Source organism: Eubalaena glacialis, chromosome 5 (assembly GCF_028564815.1).
Source record: "Eubalaena glacialis isolate mEubGla1 chromosome 5, mEubGla1.1.hap2.+ XY, whole genome shotgun sequence".
NCBI classification, from domain to species: domain Eukaryota; kingdom Metazoa; phylum Chordata; class Mammalia; order Artiodactyla; family Balaenidae; genus Eubalaena; species Eubalaena glacialis.
In genome coordinates, this window is record NC_083720.1 from 120,497,188 (window position 1) to 120,518,631 (window position 21,444).

A 21,444-nucleotide genomic window follows, 5' to 3' on the forward strand; every position below is an offset into this window, starting at 1 on the left:
GTGTTAATTCTGTACAGTCCTATATAGCTTTTAATGTCCCAATGTTACAGAGCTTTTAATGATGTAGCTTCTGCAAAATACATGCTTAGATTCTATCTTATTTTTAAAGAAGTAGTAATATTATTCCCGATGGTGTATTATTATTATTGGGTTTTAGAAGAGAGGTAATAGAGTCCATTTAATGCAAATGATCTCTTGAGCTACTTATTTTAGACTCGGTGATATTTTCTTGTCATTATTTCACATATCCAAGTATTATTTTCTATATGTTGTCACAATTGACAAAATAATATCTGTAAGATATGTTCTTGCTGGAAGCCAGTTTTTTACAAGATTTGGATTTGTATACATCCACTATCGAAACATGGTTTCCTAAGCTGGATCTCCTACTCTTCAAAATGTCTGGTGTAATTGAGAAAATAACTTTGAGGCAATTGTCTGAGTAACTAAAGCAAAATACAGTCCTTTAGTTGGAGGACAAGCTCACTAAATACAGTTTGAGCTTTGCACTGACTGACTGTATGAACAATAAATGTATCATGTTATTTGTTCTACCAGGCCCAATTCTTTGATAAGATCCAGTGAAGTAAAACTTGCTCTAGGCAGTCTTTCAGATTTTTGTTACGCTCTTTCACTTTTAAAACGTTATTCATTCTCACTCCTTAGTCTTTTTCCTCTCTTCACCTTTTTTTCTTACATTAATGAGTCAATCGAAAGTATTTATTGATTTCCTGCACACAGAGGTGGTTTTCTAATAGCTGTAGAGGTGCAAAAAAATACAACATGGTCCCACTCTGCTGTGGAGATAACACATAGAAAAAGAAATACAATGTAAAAGCTAACAAATCAAACAAAAGATGTTACTAGGTGATATATGATTGTCAGATATGAACTCTGGGTTGAGAGGTCCGACAGAAACAATTTCACTGTTGGGCCTTGAAGTGTGATAGGACTTAGCTAGTCGAGAAGAGAGGAGAGGAAAGAGGCATGAACAGTGGCAGAGAGGCAGAAGCGTCTTCCATTTTTTCCCTTACCCCTTCCTTTCCCTCCTTTTTCTTTCCCAAAGCTGAAAATTACCAGAAGGGGTTGAGAATAAAAATTATGATTGGAGATGTTTTGCTCCAGTGTTGTAAGAGAAATAATTCTATTTCTTTTTCTTCCCTCTCCACCATAGTTACAACAAACCTTGGATTATGAACTATGAGCAAGTCTGAACTAAATCAGTTAGAATTAGGCTCAGCTTATTTACCAGAAAAAAAAATAATAATAGTGGCTTGGACAAAGGTAAATGTTTATTTCTCTATTATGTAAAATCTGGAAGGAGGCTGTCATGGGAGCTTCATGGTCTCATTGTGTACAGAGACACCCATCTTTCTCCTGCACCATCCACAGCACACAGCTGCCTTCATCAATGTTACCTTATGGTCCAAGATAGCTGCTGAAGCTCCAGCCAAAAAGAAACCTGGATAGCAAGGTCTTTACCTTGGGAAAGCACAAAAGAGCTCCCCTAAAAGCTAAGTCTGCTTTCTTTAAACAGCATTCCTGGAACTCCAACCCCATACTTGCAGTAATATCTTATTGCAGAACTTAGTCATATGATCCTACCCAGCTACTGGAGAGGCTGGGACATGTGGCAATTTGGTAAGAGCTACAAACTGAATTTCTGTAACTAAGGAAGAAGAGAATGTATAAGAGGCAGCTAGTGCTTTGTGCAAAAGAGCAGTATATAGCATTTGTCAAGAGTTTGAAGAAAGAGATTAAGCTTAGTTGAATGATATGAGAAGGCTTCAGGGAGAAGTTGGTGCTTGAGTTGGGCTTGGGAAAAAGGACTTATTTTAGAGGAGGAAAATTCCAAACTATAACCTTCATGTTTTATTTTGTTATTCCTAAAGGGTGGTACTTGTTAAGAGTTTTCTTGTTTTTTGTTTTTTTTTTGAATTTTCTTTATAAATGAAAAATATTCACCTATCCTTAAAATTTAGGATTATTGGTAGTAGGATGGTTTCTAGAGTCAGACTGGGTTTAAATCCTTACTTGACTGAATACTATTCTAACCACAAAACCTTCCATATATATAAAATGGGGTAATGATAGTACCTAAACTATACAGTTGAGGTAAGGATTAAATGGGATAATCTATAAAAAATGCTTGAATAATGTAGTAGAAATAACTGGTCTAGGTTTTGTCCAAGTTCTACCATGAATTTTTTGTGCATGACCATGGACATTCATAAAATGAAGAAATTGGTTATCTGTGACTAAGCCCTGTAATTCTAAGATACACTGATTCAATGATTATTCTCTGGTTATGAGTGACCATTTCTTTTGTATTTACAGCATAGAGTGTGAAAAGGCTATTTATTTTGGATTACATTAAAACTTTGAATGAAAGCCTTTTACTAGAAGAATTTTTTTTTTTTTAAACTTTGGGTTTATTTATTTATTTATTTTTATGGCTGTGTTGGGTCTTCGTTTCTGTGCGAGGGCTTTCTCTAGTTGCGGCAAGCGGGTGCCACTCTTCATCGCGGTGCGCGGGCCTCTCATTATCGCGGCCTCTCTTGTTGCGGAGCACAGGCTCCAGACGCGCAGGCTCAGTAATTGTGGCTCACGGGCCCAGTTGCTCCGCGGCATATGGGATGTTCCCAGACCAGGGCTCGAACCCGTGTCCCCTGCATTGGCAGGCAGATTCTCAACCACTGCGCCACCAGGGAAGCCCAAGAATTTTTGAAGAAAGAACTATTTGGGCATTCTTGTTGATTTTCAGACATCCGGGTATACCAAATAAACTACTGTACATATTTATAGCTAGTTTAATAATGTCCCAGGTCTAGTTAAAACAGTGTTTTTAAGAACTAATTGTCACAGAAAACTATATTTTAATGTAGCTAGGCTGATAATAACTAATGATAGATGAATTCAATTTACATAAATTTCAGGCCAAGAAAATATTTTAAAATTATGCCACAGAAGATTGCTTTAAGTTAAGAAGTTAATGTTATTATCTCCTCTCATTTAAATTGTTTGGTTTATAATAATTGTGGAGCATAATAAGTGTTTTGAGACTTCCCTCTTGATGAGATTTTAATAAAATCTGATAGTCAACCACCCTGAATAATGAAAATGTTATCAAAATTTATATGTATATTTTTTCTATGTAAAACCATGTATTTCAAGTTCAACCATTTCATATGTTGCTTCCTCATCAAAAGAAAGATTTTTAAAAAATAGATTTAGATATTGGCAACTTTTTGAAAAATTCCAATTGAAAAATCATTTCTTTAACTTAAAAAGATTCAACTATGTTGAAAAAAAATTGATCACATGATTTGTTAGACCCTGAGCATTTTTGGTTTGGAGGCTAAATTCAGTGTTTCCATGTCCTCAAGAATTATAAGTTAAAGTTTAAAAGGAAAAAGTAGAATTTTTTCTTTTTAGATTCTTTAGCCTATTTTATTATTTTTGGTAGCTCCTAATCTTAAAGGGAAACCCTAGTGAGTAACAAAGTCAATATGTCAAATTGAGTTTCGAATAACTATGTTATACAGCATTATAGCAATTCATGGCAACATAAATGTAAGGAGTTCTGAAACAGCAGCAAAGAATTCTAAGCAAAGTTAAATCATTTTTGTGAATTGATAACACCTAGTCTAAAAAAGATCTTTAAGAGTCACTGTCTACTTTCTAAATCTCATCATTTAAAGTATCAAGAAATGGGTTTCTTCTACATAACTCTGCTTTAAAATAGTCATTGCCAGAACTAGCAGAAGCTATTCTAAGATGAATAATTTTATTTTTTTTTATGCCAGACCAAGGGTTAAAAGAAACTCCTTACCTTGAGCTGAAGAAGTAGCCAGCACATTTTTTTCTTGCCTTACCTAACTGTTGTCTTCCTTCTTTGCTTTGGCTGATGCTCCATTACTACCCATCTCTGTAGAAAGATTTAATAGTTAACTGATGCTGAAAGAAAATAGTTGCTGAAAGAAAAGAAGTCTCAAACACAAATGCCATGTTTTAATAACTTGGGATATATGTTTATCACTTTCTTTATTCTTCCTTTCTTGTAAATACAGAAATGTGCTCAGCCATACTCAGAACGGTTAGAGAGGTAGCACATTAATTTGTAACTTGTTTGATTGCTGTGCAACACTGCTTTTTAAAAATCAGATCAAGAATCTCAAATATTAATGAAGAAGGTTAAGGGTGGTACCATACAAGGCTTAATTGTTAATTTGGGTTTCCTTTCATCTAAATCTAGGATGTCAGTTTTTAATTCAGTTTATGTTTACGGAATACTCATTTTGTGCAATACTGAAAACTATGCCAATTTTTTCCTTAATTTGTTTAAAATCTTAACCAACCTGTATTATTCAGTTGAGATCTTTGTTTCCCCTCAAAAGTTCATGACTTGTTTAAAATACAGGTTTTTATTTTCATTAAGCTTAAACACCAGAACAAATAAACAAACAACTGAATTTTTGAGCAATATTCAGTACTACCTTACAGGATGTTATTTCTTACATTTATCCTTTTATTGCTAAGGACTCAATAAAACCAGTATTTTAAATAACCCATCCTGAGCTTTAAAGTAACTTATGAACTATGTTTGGACAAAAGGAAGCTAGTTTCTACCTTTATAAAACAGAATCCATCATCATTCTATGCCTTTCATTTGTTCATCTCTTTGGGCAAATGGACACCATGAAAGGTGGATTGCTGAGCACAGACTACTTTCTCTTCAAAAAATGCCATTGGGTCAATTAGCAGTATGGCACAAAATAGGAAAATAGCATATAAAATTAACACACATATACTGAGTCAATTAGATTCAAGGCACTTTTCCAGATACTGAAGCAAATGCACAATACATAAATATGTGAAAAAAATAAGTAACAGTAAAAGAATTAAGAGGACGGGAATTGCCTTGAAGGCTGTGTCTTCCAAATTTCAGGCACCTTTATGACTTTTGCCATGTCAACATATTATGTGTATTATTAAGTTAAATAAAACTTACTTTTTAAATTTAAATTTATTTTAAAGTGAAACTCTACATCAGCACGTCAAATAAAAAACCAATCTTGTCATGAAGAGAAGGTAACTGAAGTTAAATCAAATAGGAAAAAGCTATTATTAATTTGTACTCTGCTGCCTACACAAGGCTCTGAGTCCATGCCTACCCTCCTTTTGATAAGAAGTGGAATTAGCATCAGTACCTAACCAAGAACTGTCTCTTCCTTCAATCTGAAGGATTGAAAAAGATTTTTTGTAAAGAGAGTAAATTTTATTACTAATTCTCTGTCTCTGTGTCGTTTGCTTTGACTTCCACTTTGGGCCTCACTGTTCTTAGACTCTGGGAAGCACTGTTCTCTAGGGTCATTTCTCAAATCATTTCAGCAACGAGGTGAATTAAAACCATTTGGGGAGGTCAAATGAGGAAACCCCCAGAATCAGGGACTCTGGCAACATGAATATGTTCGTGTTTCTTTCATTAGAGTATTTTCTACCTAACGCTTGTCCAGAAAAGCAGGATGCATGTGTGCCAAACATGTTTGTAGACGTAAAAGTATGCAATATTGCTTGAGTAACGAAAACCCCGTGATAGTTGCATTTGAATTCATTTCTCAGACAAATTCTTATCTGAAGTACAGTCACTGTAAATAAAAAAATGGTCTTCGTTACTTCATAAAAATGTATAGAATCCTTACCTACTCCATTATAGCAGCATAATGCTCTATGCCGTCTGACAGGACTTGTGTAGCAAGTAAATGCATTAGTCACAGTGACCATTTTTCTTGCAAATTTGTGACACAGATTTAATTATAGGAATGACCAGCAACTTACAAATCTAATTTTGGTGGAGGCTGAGGCAACTTTTTTTTTTATTTTAATAATGATGGATTTTTTTAAAAGCAGTGATTTCATTACTATTTAAAGAAATCTACTGGTGTAGAACTAGCCAATTGACTGAAGTTATTTTATTACCCTTTAACATATGCCATGTACTTTCATTTTTATTTTTATTAATTTTTAAAATGTCATCATTCCCAAACTGGAAAAGTACTTGCTCCTATACCGATTTAGGTAAAAATAAATAAATATAAATTTGGGGGGCGGGGCGCAGGATATTTGTAAAGGACCTCCTAAGAAACACAATCCTAGTAGTTGGTTAAAAGCAAGACTATTTCCTTAATTTGAATCCAACCTAACTACAGAATTGCTTAGTCTATGGCCTTTAGTAGGAGATACCCACTAAGTGCTAAATGATGATAATGTGTTAGATCTCATTTCTCTGTTTCTATTTCTCCAAACTAAAAATTTACCATGATTAACCCAGTTATTAAGCTAATATTTGAGGGATCTGGGGATAATAGTGTGGTGAGCCAAACAACTAAGTTTCATGTCTTCATCTGCATTAGTGATTCTTAAGGTGAGAATATCATGTCCCATGGTGGGGGGAAGGAAGGAGGTAATCATTTTCCATTCTCAGTATACCTCATTGATTCAGACCGAACTGCCATTCCAAAATAAATCTGGGCATGGGAAAAGAAGCAGAAGGGCATCTGAGCATGCATAAACTGTTTAAACTTGTGGATTCTACCAACCAGAAAGAACCTTCCCTTTAATTACTGGTCTTTAGGATGAAAGCAAAGTTAGACATCTAAACTCCATTATGGACTCAGGTTTTCAAGTAAACTTAGCACTTCTAAAAAACAATGGTCTGTGTTATTGGAAATGGCAGATTGTAGTTTGAAATTAAGAAATCAAACTTTTTTTTTTTAGCTCAATTCATTGTGTGTCATTGTTTGCCCTTATATCAATTTTATTAATGAAACATTTGTGGACTTCCTGCTAGGAAGTAGCCTACTATGTGCTAGGCTTTGGCTAGGTTTTAGAGCTAACTAACTAAATTTTACATATATATGTATATATATATATATATATATATGTATATATATATATATATATATATATATATATATATATATATATATATATACACACACATATATATGAGGTCTTAACTTCAAGGCGTATAAAATTCCTGGATTTTAAATGTCATTTTTCACAGTGTAATTACCCAGGCAACCTGATTCTTAATTACCTCTAAATGATGATTTGCTCTCACGGAGTTTGAGGACCACTTATTCTGACTATATAACTTCAAGTAAAGCAGAAGATTAGCATCTCCAATTATTAAAATAAAACTCTTTCATTTTTATTGCAACTCCAAAGAAAACTGAATTTTAAGTGTATGTGTCTGCCAATATAGATGTTTTTAAAAAGCAGCTTATCAGATACTACATTCAGTTTGTAAGTATATCAAAAACTGACTTAGAAAATTACCTTACGATATATAGCTTATTCTGTGGGAACATTGTGTTAAAAATTAACTTTTTTAAAGCTATTTTAATTGTAGTATAGTCAGCCCTCTGTATCCTCAGGTTCCACATCCAAGAATTCAACCAGCTGAGATCAAAAATATTCAGAAAATAAAAAAAAGATTCCAGGAAGTTCCAAAAAGGAAAACTTGAACTTGCTGCAACTATTTACGTAGCATTTACCTTGTATCAGGTATTATATGTAATCTAGAGATGATTTAAAGTATATGGGAGGATGTGCATAGGTTATATGCAAATACTACATTATTTTATATAAGGGACTTGAGTGTCCGTGGAGTTTAGCATCTGTGGGGTTCCTAGAACCAATTCCCTGCAGATACTGAGGGAAACCTGCATATGTTTAATATCATATGAAATCACCAAATTGTCTTCCAAAGTGGTTGTACCTTTTACCATTTCTATCAGGAATGTTTGAGGAATCTAGTTGCTCCATATCCTGGCCAGCCCTTGGTATTAGCAATATTTTTTATTTGAGCCATTCTAATAGGTGTTTAGCGATACATCATCATAGCTTTAACTTCTAGTTCCCTAATGGCCGATGATGTTGGACATCTTTTTTTGTGCTTATTTGCCACCTGTGTATCTTCTTGGGGGTGTCTGTTCAAATCTCTTGTCTATTTTTTAATGGGGTTGTTTTCTTATAATTGGATTGTGAATTTCTAAATATGTTTTGAACACCAGTCATTTATCAGATATGTATTTTGCAAGTGTTTTCTCCCAGTCTGTGGCTTGTCTTCTCATTTTCTTAATGGTGTCTTTCGAAGAGCAGAAGTTTTAAATGATTAAATCCATTTTTTTTTCTTTTATGGCTCTTGGTTTTTGTGTCCTCTAAGAAATTCTTGTTTAATCCAAAATCACAAAATTCTTTATGTTTTCTTCTAGATGTTTTATAGTTTTTGTTTTTATATTTAAGTCTGTGATCCATTTTAAATTAATGTTTGTACATGATGCCTTATATGAGTTGGGATTCATTATTTTGCATATAGTTGTAGAAGTTTAAAGTTTTTATGTCTGTCAAATGTATCCATCTTTCCCTTTATGGATTTTTCCAGTCTTTATACTTATAAAGCCTTTCCCTAATCACAGTATCAGATAAAATTTCACATGTATTTTCTTTTAGCTTTATAGACAAAATGCATATATAATATATGTTTAAAAGTAAAGCCTGTCATACAGGAGTTAACAAATACAAATAACAGTTTGAAAGTACTTCACCTGATTAAGGTATCATTGGTTAAAGAAGTCAATTTCTGTTGTTGCTGGCCCTACTGTTGTTTTTTGTTTTCTTTTCATGTAAGTCCATCTTTGTAGTGATACTGTCATATCTACATAGTGACATATATGCTTGTCCCTGAAAATAATTAGATCAGTATTCATGACTGTTAAAAATGGTTTCTCTATCTTAGGATATTACCCATGACATTAATATAATTACCTAAGATAAAATTATTCATTTGAAGTATAAAATGGAGATGTACATAGAATAGTGATTGAAAATTATAGAAACCTCATTTTGATCTCTATCAATTTAATTTGCAAATATTCACACAAACTAACAGTAAAATGTTTCTACTTGGAGGATTGTTGAGTAAGGTGAATAGCTCTCTTAATTGCAGAGTTTCAAATAATAGAGGACTTTTAAAAAATAAAATATGATTTTAAAAACCCTGATCAATTTGATTTTAACTTTTTTTTTTTTAAATTTTATTTATTTATTTATTTTTGGCTGTGTTGGGTCTTCGTTTCTGTACGAGGGCTTTCTCTAGTTGTGGCAAGAGGGGGCCACTCTTTATCGCGGTGCGCGGGCCTCTCACTATCGCGACCTCTCTTGTTGCGGAGCACAGGCTCCAGACGCGCAGGCTCAGTAGTTGTGGCTCACGGGCCTAGTTGCTCCGCGGCATGTGGGATGTTCCCAGACCAGGGCTCGAACCCGTGTCCCCTGCATTGGCAGGCAGATTCTCAACCACTGCGCCACCAGGGAAGCCCCGATTTTAACTTTTATAATTGAACAAACTGTACTGGTCAGGGGAAAGAAACTTTTCATGATGAGAACATGGTATCTTGGAAATTAAAGTCAAAGCATCACAGCTCTCCAGGCTCATGAGATGAACATTGATTCATATTTTACATGTCCATTGGTGGTTGTACTCCGAGTATGCAGTTTGTACATTTTCTTTGTCTTTTGACAGAACCACATACGTGTTTACTTTTCCTGGGTAGCTTTTTCTGTGATGTTTCTAATAAGTAGAGTAATTAAATTAAAAATGTCCACTGTGTTTATAGTTTTACTGTAACAGTGCTTGGTCTAGTGGTCAGTATTTGTGGTTTAGTTTTCCATTATTCAGGCAATTCTCTTAAAAGTAGTTATTTCCTAAAGTGTTCCTACGTTTTCACTTGAAAGCTTATGATATTCTTTTTATCCATTTATTTAAGAAGGATAATGTTTATTAACATTATTGTGCTTTTGGTTATTCTCAAGAACCAAAGTGTTGCATCCTATATTCTTTCTCACCATCCTATATGTTATTGTAAGATAAACTATCTTCACATACTACTTTTATATGTTACTCCTATGCCTCAATGCCTTCAGTGGCTCTTTATTGCCCACCACCCAGTTGACCATTCTGGAGTCTTCTCAGTGCAACCCCATCCCCTCTCTCTCCAGCATCCTTCTTACATTCACATTTTAACTGTTGATTTACTCTTTCCTCCCTTTCCTCCAACACTTGGGGCTCCCACCTCTTTGCTTGTACTATCCCCATCCTTTCCATATCCTATCCATCTCTCAAAAGCCTGTCTGCTCCTTCAAGCAAGTTCTCCAGCTTTTCTTTTATGGTTATTTAGCTCTTGGGATGACTTTCCATCTAGATTGCAACTGCTTGATATAGTTAACTTAAAATTCTGATCTTGTCTCCCACCTCTGGCTCCTCCTGTGATCCTGCTCTTATTATTTTTTTCTAAAATACTTATCTTCTAACATTATATATTTATTATTTTTATTGTCTGTCTCTCCTCATTCCAATAAATGCTCCATGAAGGTGGGTATTTTTCTTCTGGGTGGTTTGGTTCACTGCACTCTCCACAGCACATGTAGTACCTGGCACATGGTCAGCACTCAAAAAATATTTGTTAAATGAATAAGTACGTTCAGTGAATGTTATTTTAACCTCTCTTCTTCATGTATCTAAGATTGTAAAATATCTTATGTATAATATGCACTTAAAATGCATGCTAATTATATGTTAAATTAGTTTGACAAAAATCCCAATATTACTTTAATTGGTTATCCACCAAATTTTTCTTACTTATGTTAAAGTGATTTTTAAAAAAAATTATTTATTTATTTATTTATGGCTGTGTTGGGTCTTCGTTTCCGTGCGAGGGCTTTCTCTAGTTGCGGCGAGTGGGGGCCACTCTTCATCGCGGTGCGCGGGCCTCTCCCTGTCGCGGCCTCTCTTGTTGCGGAGCACAGGCTCCAGACGCGCAGGCTCAGTAGTTGTGGCTCACGGGCCTAGTTGCTCCGCGGCATATGGAATCTTCCCAGACCAGGGCTCGAACCCGTGTCCCCTGCATTGGCAGGCAGATTCTCAACCGCTGCGCCACTAGGGAAGCCCTGTTAAAGTGATCTTAAATCATAAATTTTTAGTTTCAATAAAACATAAGCTATAAAAAAAAACAAAAAAAATGCTATAGCCATAGAAATTCGTATTGTTTTATATTCACGGTATTGATTTGGAATGAGGATGCAAACTCATTCCCACATCTAAATTTGATATTGGGTGATTTGTAAGATTTTCTTACAATAACTCCCTGTGAGTAGATTAGGGCAGATCGTCTCTATGTAATAGATTACCAACCCATATGCTATTATGATTCAAATAATTTATTTTAAATATCAGAAAGTTTTCCATGAAAAATTGCTACAAGTTTTATTACTACATATATATTTATAAAGAGCTGGAGATTTGTAAATAAGGGGTTATAATAAGTGAGTTCATTTTAAAGAATTGTTGCACTGTTGGTATTCAGGAAAAGGATTATATCGTTAAAGTTTAACCTTTCACAACTTGTGAAATATATAATTAAATTGACAAATAAGAGCCAAATTTCTAGACAATGCTGAAAACGAAATTGTACAGTATCCTAGAGAAGAAGTAAAAATGAAAGTAAGTCTGAAAAATAGAAGAACCAATTCAATGGTGTATAAAAACGAGGTCAAATCCATGACTGAGAGGCATTAGAAGTAGTACTTAGGAAATAGAAATGACCAAAAAAAGAAAAAGAAAGAAAGAAAGAAAAGCCAAGGTGATAATGAGGAAGCAGATAGCTTGAACTTGCAATATGATATGACAGCAAATGAAAGCTAATGCAGTTCCTTCTTTAGAAGCATCATGTTACAGCCATCTGCACTTGAGTTTGGTAGGTTCATGATTCAGAATATTGCTTTGATGTTGGTCTTATTATCTTGTCAGAGGTTAAAATTTGTTAAGTGAGATATAGAAAATAATGAAGATGTGACTTTAGCTAGCAGAGCTTTGGAGAGTGAGAAATACCTCTATATAATGGAGTAAAGAAGAGAGAATTTTAAGATACTAAAGGAAGAGATGTATAGTTAATCAGACATGATTTTTTCACAGAAGAGTTGGTTGCATTTTCTTACGATAACCTAAAAAATACCTTTGTGCCATTTATATTTGTTATAGCAACCTAATAAGCCATTCAGAATTCCTGATCAGTAACTGCTGAGGTATACAAATTTGGAGCAGAACAGCTTTTCAATCTTTTTCAATAACTAAAGCAATAGGAAAGGTTATTTCTTCTTTACTGCCCTCCACCAAAGAAAGTAGACTTACATGTTACTTTTTTTTTCTTCATTTACTTCTACTTCTTTAAACTAAAGAGGAAAAAATGAGTAGAAATAATGGAAAATATTAGAGAAATGTATGTGGAGGCTCCCTGCCTTTTGCCCTTTAATTCATAGATATTTTCCGTCAAAGATGGTTGAATCCTGATTCTGTATCATTAAATGTCTCTATAGAATTTTGGATCCATATCTCATGTAGTTTCAAGCTACACAACTGTTGAAGTCTAAAGGTTAAATTTCCAACTCTTAAAAAAATTGAATAAAAACTCCCACCATAGCAGACAAGTGGTCTTAAAAAAAGGCTTAAATGTGTAACAGTAGAAAATATCTACATTAGGAAGAATGCTTCCTCTTAGAGTGCTTTTTTTTTTTTTTTTGAATGAAGCTTCAAAATACATTTGAAAAGTAGCATCAAGATCTCCCTAAGGAGCAATCTCAACAATCGTTAGTCTTGAAACGAATCTTCCATTATGTCTGGCTTTTTTCCCCAAATTCTGTCAACCTGCTGCCACAATCACTAAGGGTTTTCTAGTGACAAAAATATCATAAACTAATGGAAATCTAAAGTAGCATTGTGCATCGCTGTCTTAGATTTCCTAGATGTTGCTAGCCTTTCATTTCTATATGGGAACTATATGTAGTGAGTCACCTAACATATATGTTTTGATATGTGTTATAAAAATACAAACAAACTAGAAGGGGAAGTTTTTCTCCTTTAAGAAGAAGTTGGGTGCCATATAGTCTTAAAGGAAGTTTTTCTTTCTCTGCTGGAAATCACTCTTGTTGCTTCAAAGATCTGAGACCTCTTTTCTTGGGTTAAGCCTTTTCTTGGCATGATGTCACCCTTAAGCAGAATCATTTCCAGTAACATTACTGTTTTTTTCTTTGTCTATTTGAATCATCCACTTTTAAGATACTGAGCTCCTCATTGCCAGAGCTCTAAGGGACATATACTTTGTAAATTTACTATGGTCCTGTTTCAGAAACTGATTTTGTGTCTCCAGCTCACAGGGATGGACTCACATTAATCATACTCATAGATAATGATCTATCAAGCAGATTGCCAATTTATTAATTGAGAGTGGGAAAGATAATTATGAGAAGCTCTTAGACACTTGGGTTGATGCCTTCTCTCCTTATGGCTAAATTCACACGAGAAGATATTTTAATAAGAAATTTACTTAAAAAAAAAAAAAAGGAATTTTCTTGGTGGGACTGGAATTAGAGGAAGGAGAGATAGGGAGATAATTCCCAAGTTTGATTCTATCAGGCTGTTGTAAGTGAATGTGTCTGGCTCCACAACGAGGGTTACGTTGCCCTTGTAAACAGACAGGTCCATCATTTGGATCAGGGATCTTCTTTCCTAGATGGTGCTTAGGTAGGTGTTCTTAAAAATTACTTTAAGGTACTTTCACTGCTTTCGTTGCTGACTAATTTCCCTTTTTATAGACTTACCATACCTTAAAGTGAAATCTTGCTGACATTGAAACCATTCTAATGTTTTAAAGTGATTTTGCATGTCTTTGCTGTAAAGGCATTTCCTTTATTTCCAAGTTCAAAGAGGGAAGAAATACAAATATAAAATCCCATTTTGTATCATCTACGGTTAAACTGACCGGTAAGGTAGCTACAAGCTACATGCGGCTATTTAAAATTTAATTAGTTAAAATTAAACAAAATTAAACATTCAGTTCCCCAGTCACACATTTCAGGGATTCAGTAACCACATGTGACTGCTGGTTACTGTAATGAACAGTGCAGTATGCTGAACATTTTCATCGTTGCAGAAAGTTCTGTTGGACAACACCGAAGAGATGTTTAATTGACAAAATAGTTTGCATTATCTATTTTAATATAATTTGGTGTCTGATATGTTTATATGTCTTCATTTTTGTATATGTATTTCAGATATATTCCAACTTACTATTCCGATCTTCTTTAGTGAATTTGAAGTCGATCAACAGGGATTTTGTTGTTGTTAAGACAATTGTTGGTTATGTATCCAGCACTTAACTACTCTGCTTATTAACAAGTGCTCATGAATTTCATTTGCAATTCTCCTACAGTTACTGAGAGAACTGTTTACTTTGGAGTATTGGAAAAAACTCCAGTGCACAGCCAAAACATTTTTAAATGGTTATATTATAATTTTCATAATTTTGACTTGTCATGGTAGATTTCTTTCTTTTTCCAACACTTTGCTATTTTGATAAATTAATAAAGCTCATTCAGAAATGCTGACAGTGCCAGGAAAATAAATGTATAAGAGATATCCTTTGGAAAATAGTACAATGTTGTAGCTAGAGGGACCTGAAAGTCAATCCATTTTCAAAGTCTGAATATGATTTTATTTTTAATTTGTGTGCCTTCCTCTGCATTTAACAACTGTTCTCATGGGATTCTTAGAATTTTTTAAAATCTGCTTTACCCTTGCACATTTGAAAGATCATACTCAATAAGACTAGTCTTTCTTACATGGTAGTTTAATGAGGTCAGTGATTTTCGAACATTTGGATTTCTTGATCAGTAAAATTTCAAAAGAAATTTTGGGGAGTGCCCGGTGTCTTTAATTCTTTATTTTGCTAAATAAGAACTACCATTTATTATCATTTTCAATCCATGGAAGAATGGACATTTAAACATAAAACCTGAAAGGATGTATTTCAGACATCCTTGAATAAATTTAGCTTTATGATAGTCATACTACATTCTTCTTATTTTTCCCATTTATTCTTTTAGAGCTTCTGACTGGTCACAAGCCTAAGCTCTTCACTGTTAGAATTACCAACCTTTGTTGGTTTTCTTCTTCTTTTTTTTTTTTTTTTTGATATTTTTACCACCTCTATTTGGTATTTTGAATTATAATTTTGATATAGATTTTATGCTATTAGTTAGGCAAAGACTGTCTCTATGCAAGGAAATCCTATAATATAATCAGGCCAGTCAGAACATTTAATAAGTGGTAGTAATTTATCAAAAAGTTATTTAAGTCTCAACCATGGCAACTGTTAACCAAATTTTCATTTGTGTGAGTTATACTCTAAGTTTGTCCAAGTTATAGTCTGTAGGGAGTAGGAAGAAATAGATATCTCTTCCAGAACTGGAGGAAGATGAAAACAAAGGAATAAAGACAAAGTAAATTCTTAAGTAGACCTAAGAATTCATTTTCAAAGAAAAGTCTATTTGGGGACTATTTGGATAATATAGCTCACTTTTTAGGAACTTAGAATTTTAGAAAAAAATATGTAGTTTGGAAAAATATTTTTTAAGGTAACATATAATTCATATACATATAATTTTTAACTGTGGAATTTTTATGTGCTTTGTGGACTTGTAAAAGAACTTATTGGAGAGTATGTATATACACTCAAATAAATATTTATTCATCCATATTCTTATACACAATTGTTCTTATCATTAGAAAAGGTCACTTGTTATTGAGTACTTTAGAGGTAATGGATTCAGTGTAGCTGCTGGGAGACCAAGATGTCTCCGGGCACAGATCCTGCTCTCAGAGGGCTTACACTGTAGTAATCAAATACATACAAAAGTACATGTAAAAGAATAGCTACAGTATGCGTGATTGGGAATATTTCCCAGCAGGGATGGTATGAGAAGAAGCCTTGCAGAATAAATAGAATTTGGGAATATAGTGATGCTCATTCTAGACTAAGGCTAAGGGGATCTTACTGTTACTGATTCTCTATACAGAAGTCTACCTAGTAGGCTAAGTTTTTGATGAGTTATAATGTTAGTGTCTTGTAGACAAAAATCTGGTATAATACAAAATAATAATCCAACAGGGACGAGTAATACATAGAAGGTGGCCTGGTCTAATATTTGTCATAGCTGAATTTCTGCAAGAAAGGTATAATTGACATGAAAAGCCTGCAAATTCATTTATTAGACTTTTTAGTTACACTTTTACACATGGTTTAACTGTCGTAATATTCTTTTTAGGTAAATATAAAAGACAGTAGTCTCTATATATAGAAAATGAAAATGGTCTCTACATGTAGAATATTAATCTTTGCTTGCTTTGAAAATAGTTTTTCTTTTAAAAAAGTTAAATAAGTAAAGACCTCATTTACTTTTATCAATATTATTGACATCTTAGTAGAACCCTATTAAATTTGGGCTATAGTACGGTCTCTATGTTATACAAAATAAATATAAAATACATGAATTTAAGAAAAAGACTGATGTTTCATAGAACTTATAAAGTATCACACATGATTGGGAGACAGTTATACCATGTAGGAGAAATTTTTCTTTTTGTTCCTCTTCTCTTTTTTTTTGTATAACTGTATCTTTTATATACCTGTTCCTTCTCTAGAGATTTTCTTGTATCTCTATTTGCAAAGATAAATTAGATCTTGGTCTTAGTTGGACTTAGTATTCTAAACTCTTTTCAATACCAAAAGCTATTGATTAACGACATGGTGTATACATATCTATGAATTCAGTTGAGTTACATTCAGTTGGGTGATGAAGAAAAGTATAAGACAATTTCTGTTTAAGAGACTAAGTGTAATGGAGGAAATGAAACAGGCGTAAGTAAAATGCTGGGAGAAAAACAAGAAAAAATATAATCAAGTGCTTAAATGTGTGGTACCATCAATTCAGAAAGGGAGAGCAAGACAGGGTAAAGTGATCAGGAAAGGATTCCTGGAGGATGTTCAATGTAAGATCTTTAAAATCAAGAACAACACAAGCAGAGAAGGTCAACCTGAGAGTGGATATGGCCCAGCAAAGGCAGGGACCGTGCTTTTTATGCTCATTGCTCTATCTCTATATGTAGATGTAATGGCAAATATAGTGCCTGGTACATAATAGATGATCAATATGTAATGAATAAATAAATGAATGGGTAGGTGCAGGTAAAACACAGTGAAAAGAGAGGTGTTTATGGGACTAAGCCAATTCTTGTTGGTGACTGGTAGAAATTATGTGAGATAGGTTAATGAAGAGCCTTGAATGGGAAGCAAAACTTGAACTTGATACCAGGTGAGGCATTATTGAGGTGTCTTCTAGGAGTATATCATGCCAAAAGTGGTATCTTAAGATAAGTGGCCTGGCAGCAGTGTGTTTGTTGGTGAGTTTGTATGTGAAAGACGAACGTACACCATTCTGAGTGTAGACAAACAGTGATGAACGCCCTGACTAGAGCCTTTAAATTTTCTTACAAAGAAAGAACCACAAGCACAAAAGAAAAAGGAAAAACTTTCTTAGCCATTTATTAAATTATTTAGACAGCTAATATTAACCTAGTGCCTACTGTATGAAGGTCCTGACATAGGAGTCTTACTACGAAGCTTTGAATCAAGGATACTTACCTCCTAGCACTGTTAAAAAGATTCAGTAAGATTGAGTCTCTGAGATGCTTAGCAGAATGTCTGGCACATTAGCAAGAATTATAAGTGGTAGTGGCTATTACTATTATCCAGCTTACTTTAGAAACCCTGACCCTCCTCATCCCTATGGCCAAAACCCTCTCTATAATCCTGTATTTAGACTTTTTATCTAGTCCCTAGAAACAGTATTTTCCTAAGCCTCTGGACCCTTAAAAACAACAACATTTTTTAGTTAGAAACTCTGAAACTTATACAAAGTAGATCAGATAATATTAATGAATGTTGTGTACATATCTCTCAGCTTCAGCGATTGTTAACTCAGCCCACTCTTGTTTCCTCTACACTCGCATCCACTTTTCTTCTCTCAGGTATTATTTTGAAGAAAACCCCACACGTCTTCTCATTTCAACATGAATTTAATAGGTAAGGGCTCTCTTTTTTAAACATAACTATGATGCTGTTTTCCCACTTACAGACTTTTACTGGTCCAGTTTTTCATGAAAGAGTTTGAGATATCTTTATGGTAGAAAGGCCAGGAAATGCAAGGAACATAGACAGGAGACTCAAGGATCTTAGGATTAAAGCTGTGGTGTCGTAAAGAAAAACAGGGAATTTAAGCAAGAGACTAATTTTGAGTGAGATGACTAAGGTTGAATTGATACCTATTAGTTACATGGTGGTGGTGGGACGTTCAAAGGCAGGTGTCCAGGGATGGACATGATTGGAATCTGTTTTTCCTTCATGAATGGAGGATACATGGATCTTAAACCAATATAGATTCTTTGGGGTTGACCATTAATTCCCTTCCCTCTTTTTTTTTTTTTAAACTTCTGATCGCATCCTTTCTGTATCCCAGCCTTCACCTCTCTATTGCCACTCCCCTCTACTCCTATGCATTTTTTAACCTTACTTTTCTATTAATTGTGTTAATTGAGTTGATTAGGTTAAAGTTTATTTTTTTATTAAAAATAGTTTGGCCCATCTGACAGTACTTAGAGTCAGTGATGATTAGGTAATGAATAAATATTCAAATGGGATGGATGATAGCTTCAATTTTGATTTTTATGGTGATTTCAGCTTAAGATGTTTTTCAAAGGAAAAGTGTAAAATAGTATCATAGCCAAAGTTCCATTCATCAAAGGGAGACAAATAGTTGCCACTGATTCCTGAAATTAAATTAGAACACAAATGCTCATAAATTCATAACTTTAATTCTTTTTTTTTTAAGTTCTTAGCTTTCAAAATACCTCTTCCTATTTCACTTTGAAAATAGTGAACAATTTAGCTCATAGGCCAAAATAGAGATCTTATTATTCTTTTTGATGCATAGGTGTCATGACGTTAATGCTCATTTGGGTTATGTGTGTTCATTGAGAGTGAGAATCAGGCTTATTTTAGCAGCTGATTTGAGCCTGCAGCAGACTTTCATATTCGAATTAGAAATTTAGAGATGTGTATAGAAAGTGGAGGTATATATGGTTAGGACCTACTTCAGTTTTATAACAGGCTCATAATTATTGGCAACAGGATCCTTGCTGTTAACATTGGATGCTGTTTGAATGTTCTGTGATAATTTGTAGGGTTGATTACTCCAGCTTCAAGTGGAACCTTAGAAAGAAGAGCAGCAAATGGTAAATCTCTGTGATGGTCCCTGGAGTAGCATTTCAGTTTGAGGCTCTGAGTTATGTGGGTCTCAACCTCTTTTCCTCCCCTGGCCTTTCCTGTGGCTCATCATCATCATCATCATCATCATCCGTTCAGATCATGACTGTTCAGAAATCACAGGTCCCCAGGGAGGGGAGAGTGGGGAGAGTCCTGTTATAAGCACACTCGCTGCAAACCTTTCACCTTGCTGTCAAGGTGACAAATGTTTATCCTTAAGGGAACACTGGAGGTTAAATCACCAGTGTTTCTCTCACTTATCTTCTTCTCCATACTACCAAAGCTCTTAGCCAAATTTATAGCAAAAAGAATCTCAGAAAATTAGGCTCCTCATAACCTTTATTCACCTTGTTCAGAGATATGTTTTGTGTAAGCTCAAAGTACTGACTACATTATGCATTGGGGGCTGAGTAATTAGAATTTCCTAAAAGTCATTATATAAGTACATTTTCCTTGCAGGGCTTATTCAGAAGAAAAAGATATGGGAAAGAAACATTTAAATTTTGAGAGATAGTATTGGGAGCTTTGCAAATATAATTGTGATAAGGTGAGCAATACCTTCTTTTTACATCAGCATGTGTTAAGGGTGTACACATCCTCACATGAAGAGACACCAAAACATGCATTAACCCCAGAAATGGAAGTTGCTCTGGATTTCTCCCTCTCTTTTTTGGCCCATTCCATTCCATTCTCTATATAGCAGTGAGAATGATCTTGAACCATGTAAATTGATATGACATTTTCCTGCTTAAAATCCTTCAGTGTTTCTTAGAATAAATACCCAAATTCCTTATATGGCTTACAGGGTCCTGCATGATCTATGCCTTGCCTTCCTCTCCAGCTTCATCCCATGCCACCTTCTTCACCCACAAGGCAGCTTCCATGCGGACATACTTGAGTTTCTCCAGTTCATTCATCCAACAAATACTTTATTGAGCACGTACTCTATATTGAGGCTATGGAAATGTATAAAACAGACAAAAACTCATGGAGCTTACATTCCAGTGAGGGACTATAACAACTAAAATATATAGATTTGTGACTAAACGTATATATTACATGTATATATATTCTATGTGTATATATATTTCATGTGATTATTACATATTCATTTTATATTATATATTTTAGTTATCTATATATTTTAGTTATATCTATATGTGTGTATATGTCATATGGAGAAAATGGAGAAAAATGAAGCAGGTAGGGAGAAAGACAAAGAGGAAGCTAGAGGGGTTGCAGTTTTTTAAAAAGGTGATAGGTGACGGTCTCACTTAGAATGTTTCAACAGAGACGTGAAGCAGCTGAGGGAGAAAGCCATGAGAATATTTGGGGAAACAGTGTCCATATAAAGAGAATGTCCCCAAAGTTGAAAGAGCCAGACAGGAGAAGGGCCAGAATAGGGTGGGCAATAGAGATAAATTCAGATATGTGACAAGGGGCCAGATTATATGTGGGCCATTGAAAGACCTTTGAGTTTAAATCTAAATAAGATGGTGTATTAGTCAATTTGAGCTGCCATAACAAAATGCCGTGGACAGGGTGGCTTAAGAGAGAGAGAGAGAAAGAGGTATTGGATCTGGTGTCTCTCTTCTAATAAGACACTAGCCCTTTGGATTAGGGCCCCATCCTTATGACCTCATTTAACCTAATTACCTCTCAAAGGCCATATCTCCAAATACAGTCACATTAGGGGTTAGGGCTTCAACATAGGAATTTTAGGGGAACAGAATTCAATTCATAGCAGATGGGAAGACATTTGAGAATTCTGAGCAGACCAGTAACATAATCTCATCACCACTTTGTTGAGAATGGACTGTAGGATTAAGGGCAGGAGCAGAGGAACCAGTTAGGAAATAGTTGCACTAGTTCAGCCAAAAGATGATAGTGGCTGGAACCCAGGTGATAGCTACTGAACCAAGCTTGTTACAGCTTTGGGCATTCTCACAGGCTGTTCCCTGGATTGCTTATATGTATATAGTATCTTATGAATGTCAGAGCTCTTGTACATATATTTTCTCAGGCAAGCACCATGCCTCTCCTGTGAGGCAAGCACAGTATTGTGAGACTGGAGTTTTGAATGAGACTAATTCTGGAGCAACTTCCTGGGTGTGTATTTCCTTAGGTGCGTCCCATCCCTGAGAATCGCAAATGTGCCTACCTTGTA

General features: G+C 34.6%; 1 protein-coding gene across 4 annotated transcripts in view; it reads left to right on the forward strand.

Annotated features, from left to right (window-relative positions):
- Positions 1–21,444, forward strand: part of SLC10A7 (solute carrier family 10 member 7) — a 263,100-nt gene that overhangs the window by 76,762 nt on the left and 164,894 nt on the right. The gene's annotated exons all lie outside the window — the stretch shown is intronic.